General features: G+C 41.8%; 1 protein-coding gene across 4 annotated transcripts in view; it reads right to left on the reverse strand.

The window, feature by feature from the left end:
• Positions 1 to 15,728, reverse strand: part of LOC108433052 (receptor tyrosine-protein kinase erbB-4) — a 629,333-nt gene that overhangs the window by 70,836 nt on the left and 542,769 nt on the right. The gene's annotated exons all lie outside the window — the stretch shown is intronic.

Raw genomic sequence — 15,728 nt, forward strand, 5'->3', positions numbered from 1 at the left:
CAGGAGCGTAGAAGTAACAGCTAACTAATGAAGAAGGTCTTTATAACCACACGCACACATCAGTAAGAGTATTCCCGTCTTTGTTGGGTTCCCACTGCCTTCTGTATAGCTGCTTCCACATTAAATATAGAAAATTCATAGGCGCGCTTTCAACAAAGCAGAGTCTGTCAAAGCCAACACGCAGGGTCATCTAAAGTTTAAATGATTTCATTATTTTTTTTTTTACAGTAAAATACCAGCGCAGCCAACAGGAGACAAGAAAACTCTACCGCTAAGTAAGTGCTGGCCTATAATGTCCTTCTGGGATTAAGAGTATATGAGTTAGCCAAGAAAAGGCACAGAAGAAGGTGACACAGTGGGTTCTTTGCCATAGAAGAGCCACGTTTAGCTCCATAAAGAACCATGTTTAATCTTTTAAAGGCTTAAATTAGTATAGAAAATAGTAATATGTTCCATTATTTAAGGGTCCTTCCATTGTGTGGAGGTTCTTTAAACTTTTAAAAGGTTCCTCACACTTATACAACTAATTTACCCTAGATTTTCTCCAAAGAGTCCCTCATTAAGTTTTTAGGGACTCAAAAGTGGTTCTTCTATGGCAGTGGTCTAAAAATCTGGATTGTGAATCCAGTTTCCAGTCCTGCATTTTGTAAACACTCGTAGTTAATTGAGCTGTTGAAGAAGCTGATTGGCCACCTAGGGTGATACCTACAAGTGACTGCAAAACCCAGGACTGCAAACTGTTCTATGGCATCAGACAAAGAACCGTTTCTGACACATTTACTGAGTGTAGCCTCTGAAATAATGTTAGCTAGCTGTCCAACCAGCCAGTAAACAGTACCAAAGCTACTGATAACAGGCTATAGGCATGGATATTGGTTAATCTTCACTCACAGTCCTTCATCTATAGCAAAAAAAAAAGTTTTTTCTTTCTGTTGTCCTCTGATGACCCTCCCTCACTCAGCGAGCACCGCAGCGCTTATGTTCAGTGTGAATTCTGCTTGACTGCATTGGGAATGAGGTTGAAATCAAACGAATATGCAGAATTCATCAAATTTTGAAAGTGGAGATCAAACTTTAAGGCAGAACACCTGATAAAAATGACTCTAAACAAAAAGAATTACAGAGTTAATAAATACATGTACATCCCAAAATATTAAAAATATTAAAAGCAGTCTCTAGAAAAAAGGTGTCTAGGTTATAATATTGGACTCTGCATTATGATATTGTACAGAAACTAATAAAAATGACTAATCACTAGTGATTCCCAACTATTAAACAGTCATGTAATAACATGTGGATTTAAATAGCCACAGCTGTGGCAGTGTCTATTATTTTTTGAAGCAAACTGCAGATCATACTGGAAAAATGAGGCAGGAATTCAAATATAAACACGTATACACGTCCTATATAGAGATCAGTAACCATAAGCAAAGGCGGATCTGTTTCATTGAGTCACTCAAATGAATCCAGCCTACCTCTACACTCTCAGAAATGAAGGTATGAGACTCTCATTGGGGCAGTTCCCCTCTTGTCAGTGGGGTGGGGCCCTCAAGGGCACATCTCAGTACCTTTAGTAAGGGAACATAACGGAACCATAATCCACTGAAATCATACTTTCTAAGCTGTACTGACTCCACACACCCCGTCTCGTCTCCAGGCGTACAAATACATGGTACAAATATGTACTTTTCACCTGGACACACTTATTAAAAGGTACACAATTGGACCTTAAAACCACTGTTGGACCTTTAAGGGGACCTTTACATTGTTTGTACCTTGATAAATGAAATGTACCAGCACAGAACCTTTATTTCTAATAGTGTAGAAGGACAATTTAAATGATTTCTCTTTAATATCCATTTAAAGCAAGCAAAGCTTGTGTCTCTTAGCCAAAGCTAATGCAACCCACCAAGAGGTGGGATCTCAGAACAGTGTATACAGTCATATGCAAAAGTTTGTGCACCCCTGGCCAAATGACTTATTCTGTAATACACACACCCTCTATAGTGGACACACTTCTGCACATTTTATTACATAGTTTTAACACACTGGGGAAAAAACTAATCATATTGACTGGGGCAGTCATGGGCTGGAGGTTAGGGAACCAGCCTTGTGACCGGAAGGTCTCTGGTTCGATGCCCAGACCTGACAGTACATGACTGAGGTGAGGCACCTAACCTCCAACTGCTGCCCACCGCTCCGGGCAAGTGTGCCCCTAGTGTGTGTGTGTGCTCACTAGTGTGTATGTGGTGTTTCACTTCATGGATGCATAAATGCAGAGGTGAAATTCCCCCGTTGTGGGACTAATAAGGGTCTCTAAATCTAATTAATGTATAATGTGCCCTGCAAATGTTGCGGCATGTTTTAGATTTAAATGTTTAAACTCAGCAAATTAATAGAGATTTTATACTAACATATGTTAGCCACAGTGGATACGTTAACTTATTTAAAAAATCAACAAAAACTGCATTTTGATGGTGAGTGTTCCAACATTTGCATGTGACTGTAGTCGGGGCAATCTTGAAATCAGCCTGTAAGTGAAAGGAGCCATGAGTCCCAATCAAATTTCACTCTATTCAGTTCCAAGGTCAGAATCTCCCCTCATCAGATGTCCCTGCAGAACTTGATGCTGCATACTAACTAACCCTAAGCTTCAGGAAGCAAAAGCTCCTGTTTAGACTTTTCTACATTATCTAAAATGGAGCAATATGTTTGCTTTTATTGTTTTAGGCACAGTCGGTCCCCACAAGGAGCTAAATACACATACATACACACACACACATAGAACTGAGTTTCATTACCTGATTTAATAACATGTTTCTGTATGGAATCAGTTGCATCATGCGTGTCTTCCCACTTCTGAGGAGCGACCTCAGGCTCATCTCTCTTTAAACGTGTTTCATGTTTCCTTGAAATGATCCCTGCTCTCATTTGCGCTGATCAATCAGACATCACAGTGAGAGCCCCTCAATTACGCTCATTTCAAATGATGTTATGATGACAGAGCTTATGATTATGGTCATCATTATTATCATTTTCATATTACAGTTAATTATTTCCTTAATCTAAAGGGATTTTAATGGATTTCGCTCTTTCATTAAGCACTACACACTATGAGCTTCGTTCTCCCCTAAAGGCCTTTTCTTTTTTTTCCACTGAAGAATGGTTTATGTGCTGACACAGACATCGCTAGTGGCTTCCAGAGCAAAATGCTCCCAGGCCTGACAAATTGAGCCTCAATTTGGTGGATGTGAGGTCCAATTAGCAGCACAGAGTTGCAGAAAGAGCGGCGACATCTCAAAGGGTCGAGAGAGAAAAACAGAGGAAAACGTCATTCACTTCCATTGCCTCTTGTTTGCGTCAAGGTTTCTTTGCAGTTTTCTGAGTGAAGCTGAAGGTCCTTTCATGCTAATAAGATACTTCTAAAACTGTCAATGTCTACAGAAAATCATGCCAATAGAAATGAACTCTCTACTCTTGAGCCAAAGGTCAACACACCTGATGCAGAGCGTCAGCTAGAGGCACGGGAATGCTGATATGAGCGTCACATTAAGGTCACATGGACATAAGTCTGATCCGTATCCGATGTAGGACCACATATGAAAGTGGCTCAGATTAGATTTGCACAGTGGTGGACAGTAACTCAGTAAATGTAATTCGTTACTGTACTTAAGTCGTTTTTTTTCAGCTTTTTACTTTCACTCCACTACATTTCAAAGTCAAATATCTTACTTTTTCCTCCACTACATTCTGAGACATCGTTCCTTTTGGTTTATGTGTATAAAAACTTACCAGGTCATATGGCTAGTTTGTGTTTATGAACAGAGACCTACAGATCAATATAGTAAAGGAAACTCATTTGTGATCCCGAGTTTAAAGCCAGTGGTGGTTTAAAGTCTGAGTTTGGACACCAGTGGTGAGGCAGGCCGTCAAGCTGAAGAAAGAGGCCTTTAGGGACTGGATGGCCCGAAGGACTCCTGACTCAGCAGATAGGTACCGACAGGTGAAAAAAGCGGCAGCCACAATGGTGGCAGAAGCAAAATCCAGGGCATGGGAGGAGTTTGGTGAAGCCATGGAAAAAGACTTTTGGTCAGTTTCAAGGAGGTTCTGGACAACTGTCCGGCGACTCAGGAGTGGTTGGGGTGGCTGCACCCAAGCTGTATTTGGCTAGGGTGGAGAAACTCTGACTTCAAGTGAGGATATTGTCGGTTGGCGGAAGGAGCACTTTGAAGAACTCCTTAATCCGGGAGACATGCCTCCCTCACGGGTGGAAGGGCCGGAGGCCTCTGGCGTGTCAAGCTCCATTTCCCTGGTGGAGGTCACTGAGGTAGTTGGCAAGCCCTTCAGTGGCAAGGTGCCGGGAGTGGATGAGATTCATCTGGAGATGTTTAAGGCTCTGGATATTGTGGGGCTGTCGTGGCTGTTGTGCCTCTGCAATATAGTGGGAGGTCCTCCAGAAGTATGGTGTACCGGGGCTACTACTCCAGGCTATTCGAACTGTGTTCGTATACTCAGCATTAAGTCGGACCCTTTCAGTGTTAGCGCTGGACTCTGTCAGGGTTGTGCCCTGTCTCCACTCCTATTTGTGATATTCATTGACAGGGTGTCAAGGCGTAGCCAAGGTCAGGAGGGCATTATGTGTGAAGGCCAGAGGGTGGCATCTCTGCTATTTGCAGATGATGTTGTTCTTTTGGTTGAATCACATGGATGCCTCCAGCACTCACTGGAGCTGTTTGCAGCTGAATGTGAAGCGGTTGGTATGAAACCAGCACCTCCAAGTCTGAGTCCATGTTCTTAGTCCGGATAAGGATGGTATGCCCACTCCAGGTAAGGGGAAAGGAGTTGCCCCAGGTGGAGGAGTTTAAGTATCTCGGGGTCTTGTTCACGAGTGAAGGGAAGAGGGATCGTGAGATCGGCCGCAGGCTGGGACAGATGGCAGCAGTAATGTGGTCACTGTACCAAACTGTAGTGGTGAAGAGGGAGCTCTCTGTTTACTGGTGGGCCTACATCCCGACCCTCACCTATAGTCATGAGCTGTGGGTAATGACCAAAAGAATGAGATCATGAATACAAGTAGCGGAAATTAACTTTCTTCGCAGGGTGGCAGGCTACACTCTATTCGATAGGGTGAGGAGATCGGCCATCCCGGAGGAGCTCAGAGCAGAGCCACTACTCCTCTGCATTGAGAGGAGCCAGCTAAGGTGGTTCAGGCATCTGATTCGGATGCCCCCTGGACACCTCCCGGTGGGGGTGTACCAGGTACGGCCTACCAGGATAAGACCCCGGGGTCATCCTAGGACCCGCTGGAGGGATTACATCTCCAAGTTGACCTCGGAGCGGCTTGGGGTCCCTGGGAATGAGCTGGAGGAAGTTGCGGGGTTATCTGGACTAAGTGGTTAACGATGATGATGACGATGATGAGTTTAAGGCCAGTTTTTATTAAACTTAAACTTCTAACTAAGTTGTAAATACATTTTAAACTGAAACTTTGCTTGTTTGTGATTTCAGAGCCACTCGGTTCTCCCAAATGGAAACTGTTTACCTTCAGTGTTTTGTGCTTCTGATCATTTTAATAGACGTCAGCGTCACTAATTAATGACGTTCTATTAAAAGACTGGTTTACCAAGAGAGACGCTGGAGGACTTTCACCTGAAATGAGTTCATGAAGCCAGTCTGGTTATAAAAATGATAACAGGACATCAGAGCCAGAATTACTCTTTTAGTACTTTTACTTTATACTTAAGTACATTTGAAGGCAAATACTTTTATAGTTTTACTCAAGTTGAGGTCTAGAGTAAGGACTTCAACTTTTAATGGAGTAATATTTTACCTTGGGGGTCTCGACTTTAACTCAAGTACATGATTTGTGTACTTCATCCACCACTGCATGTAACTTAGGGTTTCACTAACTTTTGTGTGATGTTATCTTTGCCTCTTTTTTTAGAATAAAAACACACACATGGAATTATATTCGTGAGTTTAGGTTAGCAAGTGTCCCATTTTACAGCTTTTGGTACACCCAATTTACTTCCACACAACAGCGACGCAGCATGGCTAGCAAAGTAAAATGTTTTCAGTTTTCAGAAAGAAAAACATTGCTGGAGTGCATCTTATATCTGTATATGAAATGAAGGAACTGTTGGCCACTCACACTGACAACACCACATCCTGTTTACTGAGGATTTCATGGCAAGTATGAATGCCTGCATCCTGGTAAAAAAACACTGAAGGGCTGCATGTGTGCGTGACACAAAGTCTGAGCAACACTGGTAAAAGTAATCTGGGAAGTGTGAAAAGAGCTTATTTTTTCATTTTACACTCTACCTACATAGGCAGTTCGGGGGAATTTTATCCTGGCTGTTCATATAAAGGAAGAACACTGCAATAAATGACGGCTATTACAACAAGGCAGCAAAAAGAGGCCACACAGTTTATGAAGTAAAATTCTACTATGATTTAAAACCTACCGAGATCCTGTGTATAAATTGGAGGTAATTAAACATTATTGAACACCACTTTAGTGCTGCAGTATCAGTTACCTAGCTCTTCACACATTCACTGTTTACTGGCTAAAATATAAAAGTTTCCACTGCTTCCACAACCTCCCATTATGAGTATACTGGCTCATGTTATCTTGCTAGCTTAAATGCTGTTAACTACATACCTAGAAAGCAGAAATGGGCTTCCACACTAATAGTTCATGATAGGCCACAATTCCTCATGGTCAGAATAAGGAATACAATTTCCTAATTTGCTGAATTTCCCTCGGGATCAATAAAGTATCTCTGTCTGTCTATCTGTCTGTCTGTCTGCCTGCCTGTCTTTCTGTCTAGCAATCTATCTAATAATAATTGCCGCATCTCCCCTCTTTGAAGGCATATGATGCCCTAAATTACACTACAGAGCAGCAGTGAGGTTGCAGAACTTTACCCTCCTCTGCTATCACTGACACTGGCAGGGTCACCTACCGCTAGTGGCCTGTTAATGAAGCAGTGTACTTGTTTATTTGAGGGTCCCATTTCATAAGGGAAGATTTCAACCACAAACCCTTGCAGCTCAGTTCCAAGGGGCAAGATAACACTCAAAAACAAGGGGTAGGGGAAAAAATGAGAAATGGGATTGGGCCATTGTGTAGACATGGCCTACTCTTATATAAATAACACCAATGAAAGGATATACTGGATACCCAGCAGAATAAATTATATTTACAATAAAGTTCACAAATAACTTTTTTCTTTTAAAATTTGGATAGTCTTGTTTTAACATTAGAAAACAAAACAGCATTGTAAAGGCTCACCTGTTGACTCTACTTAAAGCTGTGGCAAATAGTAGCCCTTTGTCACACCTTTGTAGAGGGGTGACTGTTACGGTACTTGGCCCAGGTGAGCATTTATACAAAAAGAAAAGGAAAAGAAAAGCAAAGAAAAAGGGGGCTGGAAAAAACAAATAAGAGAAGTTGCCTCAAAACTACTTAAAAAGCAAAAGAAGGCTTGAGCATCAAAAAATCATCCCCTTTGTTTGCCCTTTTACTGCCGTTTTATTTCCCATCTGTTGAGGTGTTTTTTTCCATTGTTGCAGCAGTAAATCCTTGGACCACCAATCAGTACATCGGCGGTTCGAGTCTGGCTCAATCGCTCCAAACGCTTCAATAAAATCATTTACGATATTCTGATATATTCTATATATATATAAAATCTCATCTTCTACTTACAAACACAGTTGGGTATTGGCTGAAAGTACAACAGCACTTTTAACTAAATTTCTCCATTTGTGTAAATGAGCTACGAATGAGCAACGATGTCAAACAGTAACCTGTTTTTGTTATATATCCCGCACTAACTAAGACACTGTAGGCCAGCGCCCTCAAATGACCTCATTTTTTTGTGTCATCTCAGCAAAAAGTGCACCTGACTCAGCCACCTCAAGGCTTGATGAACCTCAGGTGTGTTTTAGCTGGGCTGCAGTGGTCACGTGTAGCGCTGAGTGTAACTGAGGACAGGAGCTCTAAAACCACTTCCACAACAAAAGGGGCTCAATTTTTGATTTTCAATTTTCTACACTTTTTAAAAAGAGCGGATCTTCAAAGGTTCTTTTGTACAGACAAGAGTTCTATATAGAACCATGAACATTCAAAGAACCATTTGCATGCTTAAATGTATTTTAGTATTGTGAAATGGTTCTTCAGATTGATGGAGAGCGCGTTGTGTAAGATTCTATATAGAACCTTTTCAAAGAGGGTTCTATATAGCAGCAAAAAGGAAGTTTCTATTATTACAAGTTGACATCACAACAGTAGCAGAACACAGAACCCTGACATACAGAACCGTTTTCAAAAAAGTTCTTGACAGAACCATGTACTACACATCCTGCATCAATCTGAAGAACCATTTCACCATGCAAAGAACCCTTTAATCTCTATTCCCCTTTCTTGGTTTATTGCTTAAATGTTTAAAGACATTTTCCATTCTTTTTGCCATTCACTGTATTTGTACAGTATTGTACACTGTTTATATGTCTCTGCTGTTTTATTTACATACACTGAGAAGCATGTTGATCTGCATGTTTGTGTATAAAGGGTACAACAGAATTCATGTTATAATTATTAAGACAGCACAAGCCAGTATGACTGCACATCTGGCCCGGTGCAGATTCACACGAGCGGCTGGAAAAAGTAGAGCATGAAAAAGAGGCGTCTGGTTTTCTCTCAACGGAGATGGGGGGTGAAATAAAGAGTGCACAGCATCAGCTCATTTCGCTTGAGGGGGCACGATGCCTCGATTCTTACGCCCTCTTTAACTCGGAGGAATGTGACAAGCGCGTGAATAAAACAGCCAGACACAGCTGTGTGGATATGCAGCCAGTCACAGAGAAGAAAGAGAGGAGAAAAAACAAGAAAAAGAGAGAAAGAGAGAGAGCGAGAGAGAGAGAGAGAGAGAGAGAGAGAGAGAGAGAATGGAAAACGAAAAATCTCTGCAGAAACAACAGACAGATCTGCAGATGTGGGCTTGTAAACTCTGGTAAACTCAGGGATGCTCAGCTTTTCTTGCTTTTGATAAATTTACATACATTTAGGATTATTACACAGTTATTAACCTTCAGACTTCTTATTCTACACCTATAGAACTGTTATACATTTTTCATTAACCACTATGAAACTAAAATGCAGAAGCATTTAAAGATCAGACAGCAATGCTCTCTTCTCTTCTATTGTCCTTCACCTTTCTTCTGATCCTTCTTCTTCTCATCTTTCTTCTCTCCTCTCCTCTTACCTCCTCTAATTTCTTCTCTTTTCTTCTGTTTTCTCCTCTTTCTTCTCGTTTCCTTCCTTCTCTGTTCTCTTCTCCTCCCCTTTTTCTCTCCCTCTTCTATTGTGTTATCCTGTCTTCTCTTCTCCTCCCCTTTCTTTTTTCTCCTCTTCTTTCTTCTCTTCTGTACTCTTTCATCACATTCTCCTTTTCTTCTCTTCTTCTTCTATTGCGTTCTTCCTCCCTCGTTTCTCTTCTCTTTCATTGTGTTCCTCTCTCTTTTCTTTTTTCCTCTTCTCTTCTCTTCTTAACAGATGGCTGCCTGTCATCAGTCTGGCTAACTTCACCTAATGAAAAGCCCTCATAATCAAACCGACACATTAGAGTTTACAGTTAATTGAGATGGTGGCCGAAATGGACAGTGTGACCGATAAACACAGCACTGAACACTCATACCACTGTCGTTCTGATTCAGCTCGCTCAGTCACAGGTCTGCAGTGGTTAGAGGGTTTACTTACAGAGCTGTGTCCACTGTGTGTTTGTGTGGATGCTGAGATCAAGTCAATGAGAGTCAACACAAAACAGAACAACTAATGATGAGCAAAACAGTGACAGACAGAAAGAGAGAGAGAGAGAGAAAAATGAAACAAAGGAAGAGAGAGAAATCAAATGGAGAAAGAGTATGAGAACGAAGGAGTGCGTGTGAGTGAGAAGAGAAAGAACGAGAAAGAAAGAAAGAAAGAAAGAAAGAAAGAGAAAGAAATAGAAAGAGAGAGGCAGAGATTAATGGAGTGGAGGAGAGATAGATGGTGAGAGGGCAATAGTGAGAAGAAGGAATGAGAAATAGTAAGAGTGAGTGAATGAAAAAGAGAAAGAAAAAGAAAGAAAGAAGATAGAGGGAGATGCATTGCTATACTAATTAAATGAAAGTACACATTAATTACATAGTTCCATAACTTTCTGTCCACAGATGTAAGTCTGCACTTTGTTTCATTGTTAAAAATGTTAAAAACAATGTAAACAATGTTATATTTCCCTAAACTAAGACTGAATACAACAGTAACTCTCCATCAAATTCAAATTTCTCCTTTTCTTCTGACGAACACAAACGTTCTGAACTTTTAACAGAAGCTCTCCGATATCCGCTCCAGCGATAACCGTGAAATCTACGAGTTAATAGATAAGAACTGTTTGACTGGATAGAAACCTCAGCCAATAACTGCAGCCACACAACTACTGGCGTTTCGTTTTTTCTCGAGGGGTCAGAAACTCATCATTCATCAAGACCTACAGTGTCAGAAAGGCTCAGGAACAAAGAACTCAGACTGAGCTCACTGGCGGAGATATGACAGTGAAGGAAAGGCGAGGGAGAATAATAATGTGTAAACGTAATCAATCACAGTACAGAAGTATTCAAGAATTTTCAAACACTGTTATCAATATAGAAAACAGATTGGTGGTAAATGTATGATTTGAATATGATCAACTTCCCAGGTTCACACGACAGACAACTGTACATACGAATGTCATGGCAGATGTATTTAAAAGCGGTGATCTAAAGCCAGAAAAAATGAATGTAAAGAGAGAATCACTGTATATTATTAATCATTATGCCACAACCTAGCAACATGATTGGCTGAAAGGTGTATAAGTGACTGCATCCCATGATAACGGCACACTGAATCTCTTTCATTGAGCAACAATGATAAAACCATCATAGCAACAGAGTGCTGGACCTGATGGACACCCTGTTTATCTTTGTGTTGCACTGCGCTGATGTTCCATTCCAACAAATACTGCCCACCACCCTAAGCTGAAATATGGTAAAACTAGTCTAGTTAACCTAACTAGCCTCTAGGATCACTTTACTGCCTATGTGTTTTTCTGGATTTTCAACCCTGATTTTTGCCTCTGCCCTTTTGGATTGGGTCTGCCTTCTGGTTATGATTGTCTTTTTGTGTTTTAGTTCTGGATCCGACCATTGCCTGTGTTTTGACCACGAGTTTGGAAAATGTTTCAATTAGTGAAGCCTCTTTTTCTAATTTCATCTGCGAGCATCTGATCAGTTCTGGAGTGTTACAATAGCTTTCTCAGTCATTTTAGAATCATCCACAGCTCCGTTAATCATTCTGGACGTATACAACATTTCTAGATTTTTTAAAGAAATCATGAAATGTGTGACACACGGAATGAAGTACCAACCCGTAAATGGCCAGGGCCCACCAGTAAGCCCAATGCTTTATTATACACCTTTGTAACCTAAGAACAGATCAACCAGTTTGCATTTAAGTCACTGTAGTTACTGAAAAATAAGCCTTTGTATGTAATAAGCCTGGGATTTTAAGGGGTTAAACTTATTTCAATTCTATATTTAAAAAAGTAAATTCCAAATGAATGCTAGTGTAAATAAGAGATGAGGCCTTGTTTCGGGTTTGGTCAGTGTTGTTTTTCATTGCTATTCTTGCTCACTTCGAGATGAACATAATCTAAGAAGACATGAAAACCTCAAGTGCACGCTGAGAGCATGTTGAAAAATCAATGCTGTCTTTTAGAATTCTTAAGGGCGAAGTTTTAAAAGCAGCACAGCGTTGGTCTCTAGACGTGGTGGCAGGTGTATTCTGTCCCTTGTCACTCGCTCGCTGAGCATGGAGAACATGTGGCAGGTCTACTAACCCCCCCAAACCCCAAACAGCAGCCTGCACTTCAGGCCTTGTAAAGGCAATTAAACTGGCTGAGCAGACGAGCATTTCTGACAGCCAGATAATTGAAAGTGAAGTGAAACTAAACTGCTGGTGTCGCCGTATCTCCTTAACTTCATCTCTTAAACTGCTGCAGAGCCTGCAGGACAACTGATCAGAACCAGAGAGCCCTCCATCCCTCCATCCCACTATCACTCCATCCCTCTATTGCTCCAACACTCGGCATATACATATTCAACAGCTTGAGAGAGAGAGAGAAAGATAGATGCTGCAGTTTAAGGCAAGAACTTAACTACAGAGCCAAGAACTGAAGCCTAAAAAACAGTCCCCTCAGTCAGTTGGCTCTGCTGAGGCTTATTAACCCTCTAACAGCTCCTGACACAGCAGCAAAGCAGAGACAGATCCTGACCAAGAACAAACCTGGACATAGAACAGGGCAGGTATATAAAGTCCTGGCTACCCAGAGAGGAGAGGCTATGTGGTCAAATATGACAGGTGGGGGTGAGACAGAGATGCACCTTTTTCTTCACTGTGAAAAATTCTGACTAAGACAAGAATTTTTCCCAAACAAATTCAACTTATTAATCCCAAATTTAAAAAAATGTACACAGTTGGAGAAATTATGAAACATTTTTGGAGAGGGGCACACACCCTGCTAACCGTACCCCCTCCATACCCCCATCCTACTGACACCCACCCTCTAAACTCCCACTCTACTGATGCCCACCCTCCATACCACCATGCTATTGATGCCCACCCTACTGACCTCCCACCCTCCATACCCCCATCGTACTGACCACCACTCTCCATACCCCCACCATGCTGACCCATTCCCTGTATACCCCATCCTACTGACTCCCACCCTACGCACTCTGACCCTACTGACGCCCACCCTCCTTACCCCATTCTACTGACCCTCCAACTTCCATACCCTCACCCTACTGACTCCCACCCTCCATACCACCATCCTATTCATGCTCACCCTACTGACCTCCCACCCTCCATACCCCCATCCTACTGACCGCCACTCTCCATACCCCCACCCTGCTGACCCATTCCCTGTATACCCCACCCTATTGACTCTCACCTTACGTACTCTGACCCTACGGACACCCACCCTCCATATCCCACTCTTCTGACCCCCTCCTTCCATACCCTCATCCTACTGACTCCCGCCTTACGTACTCTGACCCTACTGACGCCCATCCTCCATACCCCACTCTACTGACCCTTCAGCTTCCATACCCTCACCCTACTGACTCCCACCCTCAATATCATCATCCTAGTGACTCTCAACCTACTGACTCCTATCCTACTGGCTCCCATCCTACTGACCCCCACCCTTCAAGCCCCCACCCTATTGATCCCCATACTCCTTACCCAATTCTACTGACCCTCCACCTTCCATACCATCACCCTACTGACTCCCACCCTCTATACCACCATCCTACTGATCCTCACCCTCCATAGCACGATCCTATTGATGCTCACCCTACTGACCCTGCACTCGACATACCCCCACCCTGCTGACCCATTCCCTGTTTACCCCACCCTATTGACTCCTACCTTACGTACTCTGACCCTACTGACACTCACCCTCCATATCCCACTCTACTGACCCTTCAGCTTCCATACCCTCATCCTACTGACTCCCGCCTTACGTACTCTGACCCTACTGACACCCATCCTCCATACCCCACCCTACTGAGCCTTCAGCTTCCATACCCTTACCCTACTGACTCCCTCAATATCACCATCCTACTGACTCTCAACCTACTGACTCCTATCCTACTGACCCCCACCCTTCAAGCCCCCACCCTACGGATCCCTGTCCTCCATACCCCACTCTACTGACCCCCACCTGACCTCCAACTGCTACAAAACATTTGTTAAAAATTACAAATATATAGTGAGTTTGTTAATTAGTATAATTATAATTAAAACAACAATAATAAACAATATTGTAATTATAGTAATTAATATGATTATCATGTCTTTTAGTTCTGGCAGTTTTTTTCCCCATTGTTTATTACTGCTGTTGCAATGCTTTGGCAATACTATACTCCATAGTCTAATGAAGCTATTCTGAAATGTAAACAGTAAATTGATGAGAAAGAGGGGGAGTTACAGAGGGTTGAAGAGAAAGAGAAAGTGTGTGTGAGTGAGAGAGGTGTAGCAACACAATAATGTAAAGAGAGAGAGAGAAGCAAAGAAAGAGAAAGTGATGGAAAAGTTGTGAGAAGGGAATAAGAGAGGGAGATGGTGAAAGAAGGCAAAACAAGAAGAAGATTTTTATTGCTGGATCTGCAGGTTTGGCCTTTAAACTCTGCCTAAAAACTCAGACCATCCACAGACAGAGCAGAGCAGAGCAGGCACTCTCAACCACACGGCTACAATAGGAAATTACACACCAGCTCAGATAATAAGCTTCCACTGTTCATATAAGACTTCACCGTATTGTTCCTTTATGGTTCGTAATGAGGACGGTAAAACCCTTCTGATTGTACTCTTGACCTGCAGCTGCCGAGCGCCCGCAAATTTAATCACACGCTGTACGCTCAACACTCAGCACTCAATCCCAACGCTGATCAGCTACACCCTATACAGTGCTCCTCAAACGCAGTGACCGTCTTTCATATTGTCTGGGTAATTATAAACCTTTGATAATTATAAACCTGGTGACTTAATAACCCAGACCAGTCGTGCAGATCTCCATGTTCATTCTGCTAATGTATTTTAGCGGGATATAATAGAAGCTTCTTTTAAAGTCTCCGGCACCGCAGACTGTAGGAAGGAGTCAGAATGTGTTTGTGTGGGATTACTCAGATCACGAGAAGCCAAAAAAAATAAAATAAATAAATAAATTTAAAAAATCATAGCACATAAAAAAAAAATCTACTTTTAATGTTAGTCAATGGAACCAGATTTATTTATTCCAAGTAATTCTGGGCTGTTCCTTTTGGTCCATTCATCATGAAATATGTTACCTTTTACTGTATATATGGTGAGCATGTGGTAACAGGATTGTTTTCCAAGTAATAATGGATCATTTCTATTGATCAGTTCTTCTTAACACTTTCCTACAGCACACAGGTAACAAAAGTTTTCATATTATGCAAATACGACTATAACTATTACTACTCTTACTACTACTACTACTAATGATAATCTATAAATAATAATAATTCAAATGCATGTTTTTGTGTGACAGTGGCATTTTTATTAAGAACATATTGAAATCATTATTATTATTATAACATGCACGTATTTATATCTACATTAAGCATATCACTGCAGTCCATTTGAGCACAGCTGCTGTCCTTTACATTGTGTGAACATTTCACCAATATAACTGCTCCAAACTGCTGGACTTTGACTTATTATAGGGAACATATTATCACAGATACTTACATGTATGCAATATATTTAAAAATACAACCAACGCTCCTCTAGGTTTTGTCTCTGGGGGTGTGAGGACAGTATTTGTGTGTGTGTGTGTGTGTGTGTGTGTGTGTGTGTGTGTGTGTGTCTGTGTGTGTGTGTGTGAGAGAGAGACAGTTCGTCATTTGTCACTGCTGTCTTCCACTGTGTTAGTCCTTATACATTGTGGAACCTGCAGGCCCTTATCCATCCATTTCCCTCCATCCATCCTGACTCTACTCCATCAGAGAGACAGAATGTGTGTGTGTGTGTGTGTGTATGGGGTTAGTGGTGGTTGGATGTGGGGGGGGGTCTGTGCTCTTCATGATGAAAAATGTTTTAATAAAACAAAACGGCAGCTTTT

Source organism: Pygocentrus nattereri, chromosome 6 (assembly GCF_015220715.1).
Source record: "Pygocentrus nattereri isolate fPygNat1 chromosome 6, fPygNat1.pri, whole genome shotgun sequence".
Taxonomy (NCBI): Eukaryota; Metazoa; Chordata; class Actinopteri; order Characiformes; family Serrasalmidae; genus Pygocentrus; species Pygocentrus nattereri.